This window comes from Lathyrus oleraceus, chromosome 1 (genome assembly GCF_024323335.1).
Source record: "Lathyrus oleraceus cultivar Zhongwan6 chromosome 1, CAAS_Psat_ZW6_1.0, whole genome shotgun sequence".
Taxonomy (NCBI): Eukaryota; Viridiplantae; Streptophyta; class Magnoliopsida; order Fabales; family Fabaceae; genus Lathyrus; species Lathyrus oleraceus.
Window position 1 is genome coordinate 228,644,770 of NC_066579.1, and position 24,778 is coordinate 228,669,547.

General features: G+C 38.9%; 1 non-coding gene across 1 annotated transcript; it reads left to right on the top strand.

Moving 5' to 3' along the window:
* The first annotated feature begins 10,151 nt into the window (after window positions 1–10,151).
* On the top strand, window positions 10,152–10,258 carry LOC127116091 (small nucleolar RNA R71). The gene has a single exon (XR_007801075.1). It is a non-coding gene; the product is annotated as a small nucleolar RNA R71 (small nucleolar RNA).
* The last annotated feature ends 14,520 nt before the right edge of the window (window positions 10,259–24,778 follow it).

Sequence of the window (24,778 nt, forward strand, 5' to 3'; positions counted from 1 at the left end):
TCCAGAGTATCCATCTAGATAGAAGAAGTAAGAGTTTTTGGCTAGACGCTCCAACATTTGGTCTATAAATGGTAAAGGGAAATGATCCTTCCTGGTTGCTTTATTTAATTTTCTATAATCTATACACATCCGCCATCCTCCTTCTAAACGTTTTGCTACATGTTCGCCTTTATCGTTTTGCACGACTGTGATGCCTCCTTTTTTAGGTACTACATGCACAGGGCTTACCCACTTACTATCCGAGATCTGATAGATTATACCTGCCTCAAGTAACTTAAGAATTTCCTTTTTAACAACATCACTCATTATAGGTTTTATTCTTCTCTGATGTTCCCTGGAGGGTTTTGAATCTTCTTCTAGCTAAATCTGATGCATGCATACGGATGGGCTTATACCTTTCAGGTCAGAGATATTATATCCTAAGGTTGAGGGATATCTTCGTAAGACATTTAAAAGTTGGTTCGTTTCCTCTTGGCTCAAGGTAACACTGACTATAACTGGACGGTTCATCTTTTCATCGAGGAACTCATATCTCAGGTTCTTAGGCAGTTCCTTAAGTTCTAAGGTTGGTTTCTTAGGACATGGCATAGGATCTGGGGTAAGGGATAAACATTCGTAAAGGTTATCATCAATGTAGGGTTTCTTAAAGTTATCATCTTCCCTTATGAGAGTTGATGGTAACTTAATTGTTTTTATAATTTCTTCTTGTTCTAATTCTCTAACACTTTTATCAATGATATCTAAGGCATAACACGCGTCTCCCATCACAAGTGCCATAAGAAATTTCGAAAGCATAAATTCTATTTTCTCGTCACCTACCTCATGAAATTCTGGTATCAGATATAAGATGTCGAAGATAATGTTACGACACTGATATCTGGTTATAAACAATGGATAAACAAAAACAGAATGGTAAAGCAAATAACACGAGTAATTGTTAACCCAGTTCGGTGCAACTCACCTACGTCTGGGGGCTACCAAGCCAGGAAGGAAATTCACTATAATAGAATTAGTTCAAAGACTATCCGTACAGTTCACCAAGTTACAGTCTCTCTCACCTAATCTCTACCCGTGCAATTTCTACCTAAGCACTCTTAGATATGAGAACCCACTCACTTCCCTTACAATCACAAACCCGTGATCTTAAACAACAATCCCTTGTGAAAAGAAAATACTTTTCAATTACAATATTCTTGATTTTACTTCACAGTTTCAATCAAGAAGATACACTCTTGATCTTGCTTCAAAGCTTTGATCAAGAAGACAAATCAGTCTAATTTAATCATCAATGGATGACATGAATGACCTACAGACACAAACCCTAGCTCTCTCTCTAAATTTCGCTCAGTATTGGTTGTGTGTACAAACAGGTTTTCTGAGTCCCTTTTTATAGAAACATTGGACAACTTGAAAACCCTAAATATATTTTCCAATCAAATCTTTTCATTTCAGCTGTAAAGATCTCCTTGGAAAATAAACAAATCTGGTTGATATCCCTGATAGAATGCGCCAGCTAGCCATATCTTCAATCAACCAATGATTGCCACCAATTGTGCAATCACAAAACACCAGACATTCACACTGAATGTTCTGTGTACAGGATGTCATGACATCGGGTCTGACATCTGGAAAAATCCTGCATAATCCAGTTTCCTTTTATAGCAGGTACAACCATATCAGTTACCATGACAATGAGTATGTCAACTGAAACAATCCTGCAGCATATGTCTTCCAATTTAGCTCCAGCAGGTACATCCAATATCAGAAGCCTTAGCATTATAAGTGGCATTCTGAAACAATCCTACTTGCATATGTTCTTCAACTCCAGCAGGTACATAGGATATCTCATGTTAAAACATCACACATGACATCTTGTGAACACTCTTTGTTTTACCAAAATTGCTGCCAACACTTAGAATCAACAAACTCCCCCTTTGGCAAATTTTGGCTAAAACATATATCTGTCCTTTTTGTTCACAAGGCAAACTATCAGCAGTTAAACCACATACCAGTAGTTTAATCAGCAGCAGAAGCAAAAAACAATTACTAGCTATGGCTACTAGTAATACACACATGCACAAGGGTACTTCTCCTCCCCCTAACACTGTGCAACAATCAACATAATTACTAGTTATGGATGCAACTAGTAAGACACACAAATGCACAATACACCAGGGTACTACTTCTCCCCCTAAATCTGTGCATTCATCAAATAACAGCTACTGTAACTCCAGCACCTGTACCAGCCAGAATGTCATACTGACATCTGCTATAACATCAGCACCTGTGCACCATCTGCTACAACATCAGCACCTGTGCACCATATCAATAATAGTTGTCCTTCTGATTAGCCACATCCAACTTCCATATCAAGCACTTCTCCCCCTTTTTAGTCAAAATTGACCAAAGGTGACCAATCAGACAAAATAAATGTCTATCAGTCTAGCTGAGAGAGTTTAAAACGGATGTTATAACATTAAGCATGTTAAAACAAAAATTCAGGAAGTACACACCATCATTATACACAGCAGAAAGCTGAGACAATGAACAAATTCAAGGAACTCATTAAGAGCCCTTAATATTACATAACATGCATCATGAGGACTGCCACAACATACAAAAACCAACAAGACAACAGCCTTCCAAACAGCAGCAACTTCCTTCCAGCACCCCTCCAAGCCTCCAATACAGGCAGGAACCATTAATCAGAAGAAGAAGTATCTCCTTCACCTTCATCTTCATCTTCAGCTACACCTTCAGAGTCTTCCAAGCTTCCAGAACTGGACTGAGATTTAGGTCTTGCATTTGAATCCTTATCAGCCTTTTCTGTGTCTTCCCTTTCCAGGCTGCAGATGAGAACTTCTAAAGCTTCTTTTCTGGCCTTGGCCACCCTTATACCATTGTCCAATTCTTCGCAGGTCTCTTTTAGTTGGTCAATCAGGCTTCCTTTAGATGCAGACTCCCTTCTGGCAGATGTCATGACATCATTGACATGACTTCCCTCAAACAGCTTGTAATGGATGGACAGAGGGGATTTTCTCCTGCTTGGGATGTCACTTGTGCTCAAAATCCCTGGTTGTTGGCTTAGGATAATGCCACAAATAAGGGAGGGGAAGGCAATGGGTAACTTCACAGCATTTGTCGAAGCATGTCTAATGGTTTGTTCAAATATGAACTTGCCAAAATCATAGTTAACCCTTGTTCCAATAGAATGAATGATTCTTCCAAGATTGATGGAGATAGTAGAGGCACGATTAGTAGGAATCCAATTAGCTGAGCCAATCTTGTGCAAGATGGCATATTTAACACTGAGCTTTCCAGCTGATAAGTGATTTCTACTAGGCCATTCCTTAACTTGGCCAGCTGTGATAGCCCTACAGACCTCATTGTCTGTGGTTTCTAGATCTACTCCTCCATTCATTCCTCTCCATAGGAACTTGTTGATAACACTTGGGGAGAATTTTACGCATTTGCCTCTTACAAATACCTTGCAAAACTCCCTGCTGTTCTTATCATGAATATCGTCAGGGATATTAACAATAAACTCTTTAACCAGCCCCTCATAGCATTGGGGTAGAGTTACCACAGTCTTCATGAGCCCAGCATTTTTGATCAACTCAATTATCTCCTTTACCTCTACAGCTTCTTGTCCAAGTTCTCTTTCAATGGCTACTCTTCTCTGAATGACATATTTCCATTTTGCTGCCCCATCTTCCAAATGAAAGGAGATATTGTCTAGATGGACAGCAGCAGCCTTGCCAGGAGATTTCTGAACAGCTTGCCTTTTTGCAGGGGAGATGTCTGGGACATCGTCTTTAACATCCTCCTCAGAATCAGAGTTGTGTCTTTATTTTCTTTTTCCAAACTCAACCTTGCTCCAGGGTTTTGAGGGTCCTACTCCTGCAGTCTTTTTCACTCTAGCAACTCTCATTTTAGCCACACTTTTCCCTTTCTTAGTTCTCAGTTTCTCAGCTTCTCAGCTATGCTAGGTTTAACCATATGAACCAAAGAATCAGCTTCTCCTTCAGTGCTTTCTTCCTCCAGATCAATAATATTTTCTTGAGGCACATTTTGTTTCTTGCTAGGTAGGGTTTTACCTAGAGAGCAAAGCCCTTCAGCGGCCACCTCTTTTTCTGATCTAGATGAATCATCATCTTTATCAGCATGGGGTTCTCTTTCAGGAGAGGGTTCCCTTCTGGACAGAGGGGTAGAGACTCCTTCAACTTTATGTCCTTCACTCAGTATTCTAGTAACAAGTCTCCTTATAGCGCGATCAGTGTAATGCATGTCTTTAGGAAGAGAGGAGTTACCAGAGGTATTACCTTGCTTATCTCCAGCATTGGAGGAGGTACCTGTGATGTCGCCCGGTATCATGCACAGAGGAGTGACGTCCATAACGTCTTCATCTACAAACTCCATGGATGAAGTCTTTGCATGTTTGGAGGATTTGGAACCAGATGACGATGGATGTTGGGACATGTTGTAGGACTTTAGAGGAAGGTTTCTTTTCCCTAGTTGAGCTTTTCTTAGAAGTTGAATGGGAATGGCAGTTGCTGAGTTTAGGTAGCGTGTGCCAAGGGAATAGATATTGTTTTCAAAGCTTGGGAATGATTTATCATTAATGTGGCTTTTTCTTTTAAAATGGCAGACATTATTTTTATTTCTTTTATTTTTTCTTTTTAATTGCCATAATTTCTCAAGAGTCCAAATCCCTAATTTCCCTTCCTCATATTCAATTTTACCCAAATTCCTTGCAAGCTTGTCTGCTAGTTCTAGTTCAAACTCTTGACTTCTGAATTTGTCTTCCACAAATTTCCTAATGGGGTGACAATAGCTAGAACAATATTTTGTCCATCTGTGTTGAATCTGATTTTTGGACCTGGCTTCAGCATTCAGGAAGTCATAATACAATGTTATGACATCATGTGTAACATTGTCTGCAAATAGTAATAGGTTCATCCAACCCAGTTGAGCCCAACTGTTATCATCTTCTATACCTTTCACAGATGACACCCAAATCTTCTCCAAATTGTCCTTGGCCTATTTACACAGAGACTTTTGTGGCTTAGTCCCAACAGTTCCATTCTCCCTGAGACTGGTCAAATGTCCATCTGTTTGGTCTACCTTCTCAGGTTTTTGAGCCATCATAACCTTTTCTTCTCTGGACTTCTGGTGTGACCTCTTAGTGTGACATTTTCCCCAGCCTTGTTTTTCATCACTCTTGTGAGCATCTGTACTCACCCAATACTTTAAGGGACAATCCACTTGAGAGCTCCATATGTAGAAATTGTCTTTGGTCTTGATTCCTCTCATAATTACTTCACTCTGTATGTCAAGGATAAGACATTCAGTTTTTGTGAAGTTAACATTCAGACCTTGATCACACAGTTGGCTAATGCTTATGAGGTTTGCAGTTAGTCCTTTGACTAGTAGAACCTTGTCAAATCTAAGTACTCCAAGGCAATCAAGTTTACCTGTTCCCTTGATTTCACCTTCTGCTCCATCTCCAAAGGTTACATGACTTATAGTATATTGATGCAGATCATTTAGCAGGTCTTGGTTCCCAGTCATGTGTCTGGAGCATCCACTGTCAAAGTACCATTCTTCTTTGGCTGAGATTCTGAGGGGACTGTGAGCTATCAGACTTGTGACCTTAGTCTTGGGGACCCATTGCTTTTTGATGATAGGCATGTGATGTTTGGGTCTGAATTATGGTGATCCTGAGCAGACCTAAGATAGCCATACAGTTTATAGCAGAATGGCTTTAGATGACCAAATTTCCCACAGTAATGGCATCTCCATCTTTGGTGTTTTCCTTTCAACTGTTTTCTCCTTTGGTGCTGTGACATATTATGTGACATCACAGTTTTTTGAATGCACCTAAATTTGGCTTGAGGTTTGACACCAGTGTTATTGCTCTCAGGTTTTGAGTTATTATACCCAATGCCAGATTTGTCTCCTGTTATTTGACCAATTTGAAGAATCTTGTCTAGGGAGTCAGACCCATTGCTTAACATCCTTACATACTTGGTCATCTCTTCTAATTTAGAATTTTGAAACATGACTTCAGTCTTCAATTTTGAGATGATTTTTGCATGGTCTGCCTTCTCACTTTCCAGCTGTGCTATTTTCTAGATTTTTAGCTTGTGGATTTTTGTCTAGCTTGGCATTCAAAGCCACTGTTTCTGTTTGTAACTTGGAGATGGTTTCCAAGTATTCTATCTTTTCGTTCTCAAGTTGAGTAATTTCCTTCTTCTGGCTATCAACCTGTTTGCACAGCTCTACACTTTTGTGACACAACTTTTTGTAGGTAGATGCCAATTCTTCAAAGGTTACTTCATCATCACTTGACTCTTCATCAGATTCCCATCTTCCTGTCAAAGCAGTCACAAGATTTGTAGCCTCTTCAGTATCACTCTCATCAGACCATGTGGCAGCAAGACTCATCTTCTGTTTCTTAAGGTAGGTCCCACATTCAGACCTAATGTGTCCATATCCATCACATTCATAGCACTGAACCTCTTTTCCTTCTTTGGGCTTCTCATCTGCTCTTGCTTTTCTTCCAGCATTGTTGGATTTACTAATGTCAGACGAGATGTTCTTGACATTTGCCTTGGATCTGACATCCATTTTTTTAACAATCTGTTAAACTGTCTCCCCAGCATAGCAACTTCATTGGCCCACTCTTTATCCACATCTTGACTGTTTTCCTCTTCTGTGTTGGAAACAAAGGCAATGCTCTTGATTTTCTTTTCAGTTCCCTCAATCAATCCCATCTCAAAGGTTTGGAGGGAGCCAATTAACTCATCTACCCTCATGTTGGAGATGTCTTGAGACTCTTCTATGGCAGTCACCTTCATAGCGAATCTCTTAGGGAGTGACCTAAGTATTTTTCTCACCAACTTTTCATCTGTCATCTTCTCTCCCAGGGATCCTGAAGCATTAGCTATCTCAAGGATACTCATGTGGAATTCATGAATGTTTTCATCTTCTTTCATCCTTAAGTTTTCAAACTTGGAGGTGAGCAGCTGAAGTCTAGACATCTTTACCCTAGAGGTGCCTTCATGATTGGTCTTGAGAATGTCCCAAGCATCTTTGGCCACTTCACAGTTATTTACCAGCCTGAAAATATTCTTGTCTACACCATTGAATATTGCATTCAAGGCTTTAGAGTTTCCAAGAGCAAGATCATCCTCCTCGTTGGACCATTGTTCTTCAGGCTTCTTCTCAGTAGTGGCTTCTCCTTCTTTAGTGACTACAGGGTGCACCCATCCTGTCAAAACAGCTTTCCAAGCCTTGTTATCAAGGGATTTTAAAAATGCTACCATTCTAGGTTTCCAATAGTCATAGTTAGAACCATCCAGGATTGGTGGCCTATGAACAAATCCTCCATCTCTTTCCATTGTACCAGAAAGTATTGCCCCTAGATCTCACCCAGAACCAGAGCAGGATGCCTGCTCTGATACCAATTGAAATTCTCGTATCAGATATAAGATGTCGAAGATAATGTTACGACACTGATATCTGGTTATAAACAATGGATAAACAAAAACAGAATGGTAAAGCAAATAACACGAGTAATTGTTAACCCAGTTCGGTGCAACTCACCTACGTCTGGGGGCTACCAAGCCAGGAAGGAAATTCACTATAATAGAATTAGTTCAAAGACTATCCGTACAGTTCACCAAGTTACAGTCTCTCTCACCTAATCTCTACCCGTGCAATTTCTACCTAAGCACTCTTAGATATGAGAACCCACTCACTTCCCTTACAATCACAAACCCGTGATCTTAAACAACAATCCCTTGTGAAAAGAAAATACTTTTCAATTACAATATTCTTGATTTTACTTCACAGTTTCAATCAAGAAGACACACTCTTGATCTTGCTTCAAAGCTTTGATCAGGAAGACAAATCAGTCCAATTCAATCATCAATGGATGACTTGAATGACCTACAGACACAAACCCTAGCTCTCTCTCTAAATTTCGCTCAGTATTGGTTGTGTGTACAAACAGGTTTTCTGAGTCCCTTTTTATAGAAACATTGGACAACTTGAAAACCCTAAATATATTTTCCAATCAAATCTTTTCATATCAGCTGTAAAGATCTCCTTGGAAAATAAACAAATCTGGTTGATATCCCTGATACAATGCACCAGCTAGCCATATCTTCAATCAACCGATGATTGCCACCAATTGTGCAATCACAAAACACCAGACATTCACACTGAATGTTCTGTGTACAGGATGTCATGACATCGGGTTTGACATCTGGAAAAATCCTGCATAATCCAGTTTCATTTTATAGCAGGTACAGCCATATCAGTTACCATGACAATGAGTATGTCAACTGAAACAATCCTGCAGCATATGTCTTCCAATTTAGCTCCAGCAGGTACATCAAATATCAGAAGCCTTAGCATTGTAAGTGACATTCAGAAACAATCCTGCTTGCATATGTTCCTTAACTCCAGCAGGTACATAGGATATCTCATGTTAAGACATCACACATGACATCTTGTGAACACTCTTTGTTTTACCAAAATTGCTGCCAACACTTAGAATCAATACCTCAAATGTCAACTTTCGTTTCTTGACATCTATTATGGCTCCTGTAGTCGATAAGAATGGTCTACCTAGAAGGATTGGTATATCATTGTCCTCTTTGATGTCCATGACAACAAAATCAGTAGGGATAAATAACTGACATATCCTAACAGGGACATCTTCTAAAATGCCTATCGGATACTTAACAGATCTATCGGCTAACTGAAGTGACATCTTACTGGGTTGTAATTCTCCTAAGTTTAACCTCTCACAAACCGCTAAAGGCATTAAGCTCACACTAGCTCCTAGGTCTAGAAAAGCTTTTTCGATGACATGATTACCCAAAAGGCAAGGAATGGAGAAATTTCCATGATCTTTATCTTTCTTTGCTAATTTGTCCTTGGAAATAGCATTACATTCCAAAGGCTTCGGATCGTCAAGTCTTTGTTTGTTGGTAAGGATGTCTTTGAGAAACTTTGCATAAGAAGGTATTTGGGTGATGGCTTCTGTGAAAGGCATTTCTACATGAAGTTTTTCTATAACTTTAATAAACTTTTGATACTGATTATTGATCTGGGTTTGTTTGAGTCTTTGCTGATATGGTATAGGTGGTTTATATGGCGGGGGTGGTACGTAAGTTTTATCTTTAGGTTCTTCTCCTTTTTTTCGACCTTCCTGGTTTTTAGGTTCCTCTGGTTCCTTTACTTCGTCCGTGGGTTTGGTACATTCCTTAGAAGTTTCGGGTTCACTCAATCTAGGGTTTGGTGGTTCATCATAAGCGTTCCCACTTCGTAGGGTAATGGCATTGGCTTGTCCTCTCGGATTTTGTTGAGGTTGTCCAGGGAACTGTCCTCCAGGTGTAGTCCGAGGGGCTTGGTTTAAAGCTACCTGAGAGATCTGGGTTTCAAGCATCTTAGTATGAGTAACTATTTGGTCAACCTTGGTTCCTAACTGATTAATCAATTCGTTAACATGAATGTTTTGGTTCATGAACTCCTTGTTTTGTTGGGTTTGAGCAGTGATAAAAATTTCCATAATTTTCTCAAGGCTCGACTTTGGTTGCACAGGTTGCATAGGTTGATTTGATCTTGGGGCTTGATAACTAGGTCTCGGAGGTGCATTATTTTGGATTGGGTTATTGTTTTTATAGGAGAAGTTCGGGTGATTCCTCCATCCAGGGTTATAGGTATTCGAGTATGGGTTCCCTTGGGTGTAGTTTACTTGCTCAGAGTGGGTTTCGTTTAATAGACTGCATTCTGCAGATTGGTGTCCTTTGGTTCCACATATCTCATAATCCGACGAAACTGTGGCTACAGTATTCGGGTTTATGCACATATGCTCGACCTTAAGGGCTAATGCGTCCATTTTAGCTTGCATCACATCTATAGAGCTTAGTTCATGCACTCCTCCTTGGGCTTCCTTCTTCTCAACTGTCGCTCGTTCGACTCCCCATGATTGATGGTTTTGAGCCATATCTTCGATGAGGGCACTAGCTTCAGGATAAGGTTTGTTCATCAGAGCACCACCTGCGGCAGCGTCGATTGTCATCTTTGTGTTATAGTGAAGTCCATTATAGAAGGTTTGAATGATTAACCAGTTTTCTAAACCATGATGTGGGCATGCTCGTAACAACTCTTTATATCTCTCCCAAGCTTCGAACAACGATTCTCCTTGGTTTTGGGTAAATTTAGTTATATGGTTTCGAAGAACGGCGGTCTTACTCGGGGGAAAGTATCTAGCAAGAAAAACTCTTCTAAGGTTATCCCAAGTCGTAATGGAATTGGGTGGAAGGGAATCTAACCATGATAGGGCTTTATCTCTGAGGGAAAAAGGGAATAATATTAAACGTATTACCTTAGGAGAAGGTCCATTGGTTTTAAAAGTGTCTGCTAATTGAAGAAATATTTTTAAATGTTGGTTTGGGTTCTCAGTAGCGAGACCTGCAAATTGTCTCTGTTGCACTAGTTGCAACAGGGATGGTTTAAGTTCAAAATTATTAGTTGGGATGGTTGGGTTTACTATACTAGAACTAGGTTCTTCATTTGATGGTTGAGCGAAATCTTTAAGAGGTCTTTCGTTTTTATCTTCGGCCATAGCTCTCTCAATTCTATGAAAGAATAACCGTGCGCGAGCGTAACGTTCAGGTTCCACCAGAGGGTATACTAAGCTTAAACTTCCGGTGCTGCGAGTTCTTCGCATTGACCGGTGGGAAATAGCCTAAGTCTAAACGATATAACAACAGGAAAATGAAATTTGACGAAATTGGTCCCCGGCAACGGCGCCAAAAACTTGATGCGTGTGTTTTTCGCAAGTATACGAACGCGTCAGAGTAATATAAAAGATTATCGAATCCACAAAGACCAAGTGTCAATCTATCGTTATCTATTGTTATGGTGTTTATCAAAGGCAATCAAAATAGGTGTTTTTAGAGTGTGCAATGAAAAGTAAAGTATTGAATAAAGTTTAATTAATAAAGACAGGGTCAAATGTAATTCACATAATCAATTAATAATCCAAGTACTTGCTAATAGAACTACTTATGGGCAATGTTTCCTACTTTGAAAAGAACTAATTTAACAGGAACTGTCGCTTTCGCGTATTCAGAACCGATTTGTACTCCCTAATCAAACCCTCTTATTGTCACTTATAAAAAGGCGCGCATTGCGTTAGAGTAATAAACCTATTTTTAAGAAATATAGTATCTTAACTAAGTTGAAAAGTATTATAACCTGGATTTCTTAACAAAAAGAGGTTCTTATGAACCAGACTCTAAACTTATAAACGCGTCCGAAAATAGTTTTAAAATCTCATTTCTTCTTAAGTCAAAAACTCCTAATGAACTAAACAAAGCGCTTTCGTTGTTTTTGAAATAGTTAAAAAAAATTAAGTTTAAATAGACGTTGGACGGCTTTCGATCTTACCCAACGGAATTGAAGTGCGGGAAAACTTAAGTTGAAAGTTAAAATAGCCCTTAAGTGCTTCTACGAACAATTGTACGGATTATCGGTTCAATTATGATCCTTACATTCTAACCTTATAAATTTAGTTAGACATGGTAAAGTAAATGTGCATTAATTTAAATAAAAGTAGTGCGAGTGCGGAAAGTAAATAAAAGTAGTGCGAGTGCGGGAAAATAAATAATTTAAAGCGAGTGCAAGAAAATAAATAATTTAAAGCGAGTGCGAGGAAATAAATAAAAGTAAAGCGAGTGCGAGGAAATAAATAAAAGTAAAGCGAGTGCGAGGAAATAAATAAAAGTAAAGTGAGTGCGAGGAAATAAATAAAAGTAAAGCGAGTGCGAGGAAATTAATAAAAGTAAAGCGAGTGCGAGGAAATAAATAAAGTAAAGCGAGTGTGGGAAAATAAATAAAGTAAAGCGAGTACGGGAAAATAAATAAGATAAAGACAAGTAATAAAAACCTGCTCCAATCGGAGGGTTGAATAAATTGCAAAGCGGAAATGAAAATGCCGGCAGGATTAACTTCCTTCCAAAGTGCTCCAAACTCGATTACAGACTCGATTACACAATTGTGGTAACACTCCAATGCGAAGCGATTACCACTTTAAAATACTGAATATATGCCTAAGTGAAACAAAGTTGCTCTGAGTTTGTCTCTGCTCTAAGTTTGGATGATTGAGAAAGTGATTTCGAGTTTCTGTTTATAAGCAAGTAAAATTATGGAAATGACAAGGATGCCCTTCAACTTGAAAATGGGAGGGAAAACTTTTCTTCTTGTGGCGACCCGCCACAAGGCCATGGCGCCCGCCACAAGGCCAATCTGAGGCGCCTTAGTGGAAGTAGTGGGGAACGTGGCAGTTGAGGGAGGTTGAGCTTGGACACGTCATGGCAGGGTCTATGGCGTCAGCCATGGTGGAAGCCACAAGTACAAAATGCTGAATTTTAGGGTTTTTAGCTCTTTTTCGCTCCTTTTCTCGATCGGGGCTCCGATTAAAGTAAAAACCTGAAAACAAAGAAAAACATAGTAATAATACAACAAAATAACAATAAAACAACTAGAATGCATGTGAAATCGGAGTTAAAGATACGGTAAATTTCAGTGTTATCAAAAGCTTTTGACAGTATCAAAGAATATCTGCTTCAGCCTCCGATTTTGTCTCCGCTTGTTGAAGGAAGACATTTGATCATGTATTCAACTATGCTTGAAGAGAGTATGGGATGTGTTCTTGGTTAGCAAGCTGAATCTGGTAAAAAATAATATGCAATTTACTACCTTAGTAAGAGATTCACCAATTGTGAGTATCAATATTCTATGCTTAAGAAGACATGATGCACTTTGGCTTGGGCTGCTAAGCGTCTGCGCCAGTATATACTAAATTATACTACTTGATTGATATCCAAGATGGATCCAATCAAGTACATTTTTGAAAAGCCTTCTTTAACTAGGAGGAGTGCCCATCGACATATGTTGTTGTCTGAGTATGATATTGAATACCGAGCTTAGAAAGCGGTTAAAGATAGTATCTTGGCTGACTATTTGGCTCACTATCCTATTGATTATTATCAGTCAATGCAATATGATTTCCCTGACGATGAGATATTATATTTGAAGATGAAAGATTATGATGAACCATCGCTTGAAGAAGGGCCAGAACCTAGTTCTCGTTGGGGCATGGTATTTGATGGCGCTGTTAATTCTTATGGTAATGGCATTGGGGCATTGATTATTACTCCTCAAGGAACTCATTTTGCGTTTACAGCTAGATTGACCTTCAAATGTACAAATAATATGGCTGAGTATGAGGCTTGCATTGTGAGGTTTGAAGAAGCCATTGATCTCAGAATCAAATATCTTTATGTCTATGGAGATTCAACTTTGGTTGTTAACCAAATCAAAGGTGAATGAGAGACGAATCAACCCGATTTGATACTGTATAGAGATTATGCGAGGATGATATCAACATTCTTTACAAAGGTTGAGTTTCATCATATCCTTCGAGATGAAAATCGGATGGCAGATGCTCTTGCAACATTGGCTTCCATGACCGTGGTGAAGTATTAGAATGAAGTTCCTAATTTGATTGTGATGCGTCTTGATAGGCCAGCTCATGTGTTTGCTATTGAAGAAATCAAGGATGATAAGCCATGGTATCATGATATCAAATGTTTCCTCCAAATTCATATTTACCCTCTTGTGGCATCTTTGAAAGATAAGTAGACTTTGAGAAGATTAGCTGTAAACTTCTATCTGAATGGTGATGTGATTTATAAGAGAAATTTTGATATGGTTCTGCTTAGATGTGTGGATAGACACGAAGCATACCTATTGATGACAGAAGTCCATGAAGGTTCCTTTGGTACTCATTCCAATGGACATGCTATGGCAATGAAGATGTTGAGAGCAGGTTACTATTGGCTGACAATGGAATTTGATTGTTGCAAGTTTGTGAAGAAATGCCACAAGTGTCAAATTTATGCAAATAAGATTCATGTTCCTCCGACACTGTTGAATGTAATTTCCTCTCCATGGCCCTTCTCTATGTGGGGAATTGATATGATTGGCATAATTGAGCCCAAAGCTTCGAACATACATTATTTCATTCTAGTGGCTATTTATTACTTCACAAAGTGGGTTGAAGCGGTATCGTATGCAAATGTGACCAAGCAAGTTGTTGTAAGGTTTATCAAGAATCATATTATATGTCGATATGGTGTGTGGAGTAAGATCGTTACTGATAATGGATCAAACTTGAATAACAAGATGGTGGAAGATCTTTGCAAAGACTTCAAGATTGCACATCATGATTTTCTCCCTACAGACCCAAGATGAATGAGGTTGTTGACACTGCGAACAAGAATATCAAGAAGATTATCCAGAAGATGGTTATGACATATAGAGACTGGCATGGGATGCTCCCATTTGCTCTGCATGGGTACCGTACATCCGTCCGCACTTCAATAGGGGTAACCCATTTCTCTCTTGTTTATGGCATGGGAGTCGTTCTCCTAGTAGAGGTGGAGATCCCGTTATTGTGTGTGTTGATGGAAGCCAAGTTGACTGAAGCTGAATTGTGTCAGAGTGTATATGATCAGTTGAATTTGATTGAAGAGAAAAGATTGACTGCCATGTGTCATGGTCAGTTATATCAACAGAGAATGTAGAAAGCTTTTGATAAGAAGGGCAAGCCTCATGTATTCTGAGAAGGTGACCTCATGCTCAAGAAAATCTTATCTTCAAAACTTGATTCTAGGGGCAAATGGACTCTTAATAATGAAGGCCTATATGTTGTTAAGAGAGCCTTCTCAGGCGGTGCATTGATTCTTATAACTATGGATGGTAAAGAGTTCACACGTCCTGTGAACGCCTATAATACCCCAATTTTGACCCTAAGATCCCTCATGATATCCCATCATTTACATTGGCTTTGGGATCACACCTTGGCATCCTCCTTACCCCTCATTCATTGGGTTTGCATTGGGAGAGATCACCAAGCACTATTTGAATGTATCATACTTTTTTTTACCAACCAAAATACTAAAAACATGTCTAAGTGTAGCTTTGTTTCTTTTGTAGGTAGTGTGTGTGTCCACCTGTGCCTCATCAAGCTCACAACTAGGGTTTGAGACCCTCAATACAAAGAGAAAGTAAAGGAAAGATTCACATTGGTTCTAAACATCATATTATATACCCATGTTCTTCATTTGTCAATTTGATCAAGAATTCATCAAGAGTTTGAAGCTTGTTTTCCTTGGATGCTCTAATTCATCTAGGTATATTGTGTGACTTCCTCAGCAAGTTTTTTCATCAATTGGTCAAAGTATCAAGGGATACTTCATGATACATTATCTCAAGCATATATGAGCCTCCATGAGTCCCAAAGATAAGATAACTTCAAGTTTGCAAGTTGTTTCAAAGAAGTTGACCAGAGAAAGTCAACTAGTCAAAATCGGGGTTCCCTAGACCCTATCTCCTACAACTTTTGTCATATGAAAATGATTCCAAGAGAAAATTTACTCTTTGTTACATTCCAAACAACTTTCTTGTTGGCATCAAGAGCTAAGTTTGCGTGGAAAGTCATTTTGTATGTGAAAGAGTATAGGTCATTTTGTCTATGCCCTAGTTAGAAGGTCAACTTCCAAGGACCATAACTTGCTCAACTTTTATGATATGAAGGCCATCCAAGTTTAATGATAAATTTAAATATGTCTTCTCCAAATTTTATCTTTTGAGAAATGTGAATTTCAACGTGAAAGGGCATGTGCAAAGAGGAAACATTATAGGTCATTTTGGGCCATCATCATTGAACAAGCAATTTTTCTCAACTTCTCCTACAACTTTTGTCATATGAAAATGATTCCAAGAGAAAATTTACTCTTTGTTACATTCCAAACAACTTTCTTGTTGGCATCAAGAGCTAAGTTTGCGTGGAAAGTCATTTTGTATGTGAAAGAGTATAGGTCATTTTGTCTATGCCCTAGTTAGAAGGTCAACTTCCAAGGACCATAACTTGCTCAACTTTTATGATATGAAGGCCATCCAAGTTTAATGATAAATTTAAATATGTCTTCTCCAAATTTTATCTTTTGAGAAATGTGAATTTCAACGTGAAAGGGCATGTGCAAAGAGGAAACATTATAGGTCATTTTGGGCCATCATCATTGAACAAGCAATTTTTCTCAACTTCTAAAATGAATAACTCCTTCATGCCTAATCTAACTGATGTCAAATTTGTGACCAAATTGAATATAAATGAAAGAGATATAAATTTGGTGAAGAAACCATTTTCATTGGGAGCTCATAGCAAATGTTATTCAAGGTGGAAGAAATGGTCATTTGACTTTGTAGTTAGAAAATTTTCAACTATGTTTAATTTCTCCAACTTCCACCTCAAATTTCATTATGATCCATGATCCAAATGGAAAAGTGTTCAACATCAAAGTTGTTCCCCTTGATATCACCTTTCTAAATCATCTAAGATAACTTCATTTGGCTAGGAATTGAGGGACTTGCGCATGGTTCCTTTGTTGGGTTTATTTTGGCAACTTTTGCACTCAAATGATTAATTCTTTTTAAATGCTTCCCTGTGATGACTTCAGTATCAAATATGCCCGAATTGGAAGTGGACTACCTCATTGGTTGGGCCTAATTAAATGCCCATACACAACATTGTTATTTTTGACATTTTTTTGGATTGGTGTAGAAATGAATCATGTAGCCTATAAGTACAAGTGCATTGGCCTTAGAATTACACACACACATTGCCCAAGCCTTGCCAAACAATCTCAGAACCCTACTCCATATAATTACTTGAAGATTTCTTTGAAATCGAGTTTGAATTTCTCCTTCTGTTTTGAGATTAAAACTCCAAGGATTCATTTCCATTTTCATCTCAATTGATCACTACAGGCAAGAGGAGGAAGAGCCAAGTGGATTCACATTGAGATCAAGCCAAATCACTGCTACTTGAAGGTGATTTTTCCAAAACTTTAAGTCTTCGATTATCTCTCAATTCCCTACCATTCTCTTTGTTTATTGGTTGTCTAAAGACCTACCAATGTAGGCAACAAGATTGAGTTGCTTTGAGGTCAAATCGAAGCAACTCAGATCGTGTACCTATATATTATATTCCTCATATCTCTCAATATATTTGGAATTGGACAAAATTGAGGCCAAATTCGAGCTCCTGGGCTTTTTCTCTTTAAAATAGTGTCCTTAATTTTCATTTTCTGAATGGTTGAGTGTGGAACAGTCCGGTGAAGTCCACTGGAGAAGATGACCGGAGCCTAGCTAGGGCTCTGGTGGTGTGCTGACATTGTCCAGACCATCTGATGATGAGGCCACATTCTAATCTTGACCCTTCCTTTTGATTGTCTTCGCTACATGTGCGTTGACTAGGGTGTTTGTTGGATAATGCGTGTGGCCATCAGATCTGCCACCTCAATTAATGAGGGAGATCTGATGGCCCTCATTTTTTCTAATTTCTTTTTTAATTCTGATTTTTCATTTAATCCCTTTGTTTTTTTTAATTCATATTAAATTCATTTTTAATCCAAAAAATACGGAACTATCACCAAAAATCTTTAAATATTTTCCTTTTCCATATTTTGAATAAAAATCATTTTTTGGATTAACTTTGATATTTTTCATGAATTTAATGTTTTTTGACTTATTTTAATTATTTTAAAATACTACTGACTTTTTAAAAATTATGAATTTTTTTGTCTAAGGTCCTTTGACCTTGTTTGACATTTATTTTGTCTAAGGTCCTTTATCTAAGGTCCCCTGGCCATTTATTTTGTGTTTTGAAGGGATTTGAGGTTTTGTCCAATTTTAGATACATTTTAATTCATTTTTAATTTGATTTTTAATTGAATAATTGTTTGAAAATAATGTTGAGCCATTTTTATGGTCTTGTGATGTTTGACTTTCTGCTTGGGCCTTGGTCATGGTTGATTTGACTTTTGTTTAATCAATACCATTGGATTTAAGGGATTGATGAAATGTACATTTCATCTCCCAAAATGAATGGATGATATTGATCAAATGAAATTACTCTCATGATCAATTTGGGTTTCTATTTCCCCATCCCTCTTCATCTTCATCCCTATTCTTTCCTAATCCTTCATTGACCAATGATTTCTCTAATGTCTAAATGCTAGTTGATTCATCAATGACCTTGTGTAAGATGAATCAACATAAATCTGACTGAGATAGGTCCTTCCCATTTCTGTTAGTGTGTGGTATGTTTTAGGAGTTTGGTTCTTTGTACTAAATATCTAACATGCATTAACACCTATATTTATATTGCCCGACCTCATATAGCTATGACTTCTACATAAGTCCAATTACGATTGCTTAACATAGAGCAAAATTTGTCTCTTAAGGCATAGCATTCTAGTAAGTGAGATTGTAAGTCTCCCATTCTTCATGACATTGTGTGGGAACTTGGCCTTTTTTTCCATTCATAAGAGCTAGTGGCATACTTGTTGATTTATCCAAGTTGGAGCCCTTCTCATGGATGATGTATTAGTTCAAGGATTCATACTTGTGAATGAATGATTGAGTATTCTCTAAAGAATGAATTAATCAATTAAAACTCATTGTCGCATTACGCGAAAAACCGGCGGGAAAACAGAACAACAGAGCCGCCACCGCGCGTTATTTATCCCAAAAGAGGGAAAGGAAACGCTCGAAGTAAACCTGGGAAAAGCATGGTCTCGCGACCAAAGAGAATGGGATCGGGAATCGGTTATGCGAAGGGAAGGTATTAGCACCCCTACGCATCCGGCGTACTCGACGGGATCCACGCACAAAAGGAAGGAAAATGCTTGCTAAAACACTGCTCATAAACACACACACTGGCTGAAAGAGACACAAGAAAACAAACAAGACTGACTCGGCAGGATATCACATCCTGGGCCTACTTAGTCTATCAGGCATAGACATCAGAGTCAAAGTAGTTCGGACCGGGGAAACAACACATGCTCGCTAGGATGTCGCATCCTATGCATACGTATCTCCTTTGGACGAAGGAGAATCAGAGCATTCGTAGCTCGGCTCACGCACGCCAAACAAAACGACACAAACACGGGCAAACATAGAACCCGAATGCCAATCGCTGGACTTACATCAGCTTCCGAACCAAACACATGCACACTGGAACCCGAATGCCACTCGATGGACTTACATCAGCTTCCAAGCACACAACAAGAAAAAACAAAGACACAGGCGCCCGGAGAGATCTGCTTATCTCCTGCCTACGTACCTCATCTGGTATGAGGATCAGGGCGACGTAGTTCCCCTACGGAGGGACACAAGACTAGCCTAACCAGATAACAGAGGGAGACACAACTAGGGAGACTACGACTCGAGCCTAGATGTTATCATGCAAAATCATCCCTAAGTTAAGGTTTCTAGCTAACTTGCACGGGAAGCAAGCCTATCCTAAAGCACAAGCAATAGCAAACAATCACAAACAGCACACATTATATGCATACAAGTGAGGCTCAAACAAGGGTGGGGCTGCAAGAGCAAGCCAACTGTACAGGGTGAGTTTTGCTCTTAACCTTGACATCGAGAGCCAAGGTGAAGCAGATGAAAGGTAGATGAAGATGAGACTTCACAGCTCTTATCCCTGGCCAGGGAGAACTTCAGACAAAGGAGCGTGGGTTCAGAATGTGGGAACCCTTCTACACTCAAGACACGGACTCAACTGTACAACTGTACAAGATCTTGGGTTATTGTCCTCAATGCGTCAACACAGTGGTGTGAGCAGAGGGACGACTCAACAGAATAGCGGGAGATAGATTGCATATCTCTTTTATCCGCCAATTGCCTCATAGAGGTCTTTACCTGCTTGGGGACAAAAGTAAACAAGCACAAACATCGCCTCTTAAGGAGGACTTCAGACAGGTGCCTGGCCAAGTAACAGGCCAGGTCTTCCAGACTACATGGAGACAAGAGATTCTACCTCAATGCTTAAGCAAAGCAAAGCAAGCTAGTTCTCAAGGAACTAAAGCGACTATGGTACCTGAAATCAATCAAATATAATCAGTATCTCAATCACAAAGTCAAAATAGACAAATTATGAACCAACAGACAACACAATCAATCATGTGTGCAAAGCACAAACTCAAAGCAAATGAGTTAGCATCCTACAAAACAAACCAAGTTAGTTCATCACAATCAAATAAACCAAACTCAATCAACTTGAATTAGACTTTCCAAAGCATTTTGCTTCTTAACCTGAAAAAAAAACAACTCAAAGGTGAGAAGTAAGACCACTAGGGCAAGCCTAGGGTCAAAAGGAGATGAAAATTTCAAAACAGGAAGTAAAAATTGGTCAAAACCAAGATTAATCAAACAAGAATAGAATCTAATTGGCCTCACATCCAAACTATGCACCAAATCCATTTCATAAGCTAAACATGTCAAACTATGCAATTTGGAATCACATTGGAGCAAACAGAATGATTACAATCAAATCAATACCAAAATAGCTCAATAAATTCCCAGAAAATTCAAGCTTAAATAGAACACATTCAATGAGCTACATATCAAATTTTATTGCAATTGGATAAGTGGAAGTAGGTAAATGTAGTTCAGAAAGTCAACACCAATTCATACAAGCCCATACATGGTATCAAAACAAGCATCAACTTCCATCAATCATAAAACAGTGACAAAACATGAGAAATGAACGAGACCAAAACCAAAATGTGTCTTAAAATGTCTACAATCACTCCACAAAATTTCACATCCATCCAATTAATAACCAGAATTTCACAAATCAAATGCCAACATGTCCCACAAAAAGTCAACAAATGACTAAATAGCAAACAAAAATCCCAATCAAATAGGAAATTGATCAACAAATCCTACAAAAAATCATGATTAAACTAGACATACAGATGTAATCACATGCAAAAATCCATGGAAAATGACATAGCATAGGCATGGAAACAAAATTCATGAACATGGCATAACATAGTGTGACACAAATTGTCACACTCAACTTGATCACATCATATCTCTCTAACCAGGGACTCAAAATTAGCAAACTATATACCAAAATCACCAAGAAAGAGTCAAGAACATGCATGTAAAATTTCACACATTTTGGATAAGGCATCAAGATTTCATGATTAAAATGGTAAAACATACACATGAAGCATACATGATCAAAGGCATTAGGCAAGGTCTAAAAATTCACCAGGCACAACTTTCATTATCGTACCTAAAAAAAACTAGAGAAAATTTGGAGATCAACACAAAAATCCTCACTCAATTTGGACTAAAAATGAATTAATTATGAATTTTAGAAGTTTGGTTAAGAAATGAAATAATTATTTAAACATTCAAATGAAATTGAAAGGCGCGGATGGCAAAATTGTAAATATCCACAGCCAGGGCAAAACGCTGAGTTTAATTAAATGGCGTGGCAACGTGTAATTGGCCAAAAGCGGCGGGGAACAACAAATTCAAACTGAAGCCAGGCAAAATGGATCAAATTACGTTTTGGAGTGTGTTCTTCGCATGTTCATCCAACAGAATTTCCAGAAAAATCATCATGAACAAATTTGCACAAAAATGGACAAATCGCATATGGTTGAACTCGTCTCTCCACGTAGATTACAAATGTCATAATGAAATTATCCAGAAATCAACATACAACAAGATACGATCAATGAAAGTTTTGATATCCAAACTTTAGATCCAGATTTCTTCTTTAATACACAACGAAATTCAAAACTACAAGTTGCATGATACTCTACGATCTAAGATCTACACAAGCCATATCGCAATTTGGAGAATTAGAGAGTTCGAGATCCATCCTCTTGAAGATGTAAGTGTTGAATCCGTGCGCCTTGAGCCTCCAATTGGTGAAACAGATGTTGATTGATGATGTAGAAGATGAATGGAAAAGTTCTTGCAGCTCAACACGGCTCCAGCTTCAAGATTTATCAAACTGCCATGGCTATGTGTGGATGCAACAGTCGCGATTTCTCAATGTTCTTGCCACGATTTCCTTCAACAGATGCTCACAAAGTCCTGCAGAAGATGATTCAAACAAGAACAAGCACAAAGATGATGAATTCCAATGGAAATGATGAAAAAAAGTGTGAAAAAGTTTGAAGAAAATTGAGAGAAATTGATGATTTTTTGCTTTTGGATCTGAGAAAATGAAATGTGATTAAGAGTTTCTGTTACAATTATGCCTTTATACCTCATGCTAATCCAAGTGCTAATCACAATTAGGCAAATTGGAAGTGATTAGTGTAATGCACATGTTAAGCAAAGTGGCCAAAATGCCCTTTCCAATTGTAGCCAATGAATCAATACAAATGCAGTTTGAGCAAGTCATATTTGTCATTTGGAATGTGTTGGAAAAAGTTTGAAGTGCAAATGCCTTGTATTTTTGAAAATCACTATTTTTCCCACCAATTTTTAAATGGTTCACTTGAAAAATGACCTTTTTATGTGTTGATTTTGGATGAAATGTAATGATGCAATGTGATAGTACATGTCAAATGTGACTTGCTCAAAAAAGAATCACCCAATTTGGCCAAATGGTTCATGAGTTATGGCCATTTGAAATTCAACAATTTATGAAAATGATTTGATCATAACTTGCCAACCACACATGAGAAATGAGTGTTCTTGGACTTTTTGGAAAGGTGAGAGCAAGATCTTAAACTTTCACGTTGGACAAAATTCCATTTGAAGCTTGTATGATGATGTAAATTTGAGGAGAAGAACTTTCCATTTTTGGCAGTTTCCAATTACAAGTCACCTGCCATTTTAGGAAACTTTTTGTCTGACCTCCAATTCTTCAACCTTGATCTTTGATATGTCAAATGAGACTTATATGGACATGAATGAAGCCTTTCAAACCATCTCCCGCCTTCCAATCCATAAAATCAGGCACAGTTGACCACAGTTGACTTTCTAGTGTTTCAGCTGAAATTCAGCTCGACTGTTGAGCTTTGATCATCCAATCCTTGGTCAATCCACTTCAAAATGATCATTAGACCATGTGAACTTGATAAATCAACCATAGGGCTTTGTCTCAATGGCAATGGCACATGCTTGCTTGTTTGACCTGATCTCCTGACCAGTTTGACCTAATCTGTCTGAAGAACTTGCACTTGGGCAAATGGCCATGCAATGCTATGCAATGGACTTTGTTATGTTAATGACCTAAAAAATGAAAATGTATGCACAAAAGGTAGGGTGCAAATTTGAGGTGCTACAGCTGCCCCTATTCAATCAACTGGGAACCCGAACGGATGAGAGCAACGGCTGTCAGACTTTCAGGGTAAACAGGGATTGAATACCGAAGAACCGTAGAATTTTGCACACTGCTGGGAAATTTTTTGTTTCTTTCTTTTTAGAGGTACAACCACATCCAAACATCGACACACGATGAATGGGATCAGAAATCATCTCAACTAGATGCCAACGGGCAACTAGGAAAAACTCAACGTTTACCAAGACCAACGGAGAGGTAAATCCGTTGGGGACGACCAGGAAAAACCCTACTGGGGACGACCAGGAAAAACTCTACTGGGGACGACCAGGAAAAACTCGAAGTTTACCAAGACCAACGGAGAGGTAACCAGACATCATCGGATGAATGGGAAGACTCGACCAGACGTCATAGGACGAAAGGGAGAAGCTCGACGTTTATCGACACCAACGGAGAAGGAGGATCAACTGGGGACGACCAGGAAGACTCGACCAGACGTCAACGGACGAAAGGGAAACTCAACATTTATCGACACCAACGGAGAAGGAGAAAGTCACTTCACGAGGGAAGGGCACCACAATCAGAAACCGAATAGGACGTCTACTGGGGATTCTGGCTGGGAATCAACCAGACATTAATGAATGACTGGGGAACAGAGTATACAATCAAACATCAATGGACGAATGAGAAAAACTCAACGTTTATCGAAACCAACGGAGAGGTAAATCCGCATGGGGAAGGGTACAACTAGACGTCATCGGACGACTAGGAAAAACTCGACGTTTATCGACACCAACGGAGAGGAGGAACTCTGAGGGGAATCAGCTAGATATCAACGGATAACTAGGAAAAACTCGACGTTTATCGAAACCAACAGAGAGGTAACCAGACATCGACGGACGACGGATGAACTGGGAAGGAGATATAACTAGTTTATCAACGGATAACTAGGAAAAACTCGACGTTTATCGACACCAACGGAGAGGAGGATTCTTCTGGGGACGACCCTGTGGGGAAAGATATCAGCTATACATCAACGGACGCAGAGGAAAAACTCGACGTTTATCGACACCAACGGAGAGGAGTATAGCTACTTCACTAGGGAAGGAGGACGACGTTACGAACATCGAAAGATGATGTTTACAAACATCAAAGAAAACCAGACACTTACGCATGACTGGGAAAGCACCGAAAAATAGTGTTTACCGACACCAAAGAAGACCAGACACTTACGCATGACTGGAAAAGCACCGAAAGATGGTGTTTACAGACACCTAAGAAACAACACACGCGGGTGCTGACAGGGTACTGACATTTACAAGATGACAGGGCAAGGCTGAACACTTGCAGGGGGTCTCACTCGGGAGAAACAGGCTTTCCTTTCACTAACGGATGAGGAAGTAAACCTCTGTGGGGATTGTCAACATCAACAGTTGACTGGAGCCACTGTAGCAAACGTGCCGTACAGTTGACTGGATACATGAATGCATATGTTTGAATTTTTCTATGGCGTAATGCTCC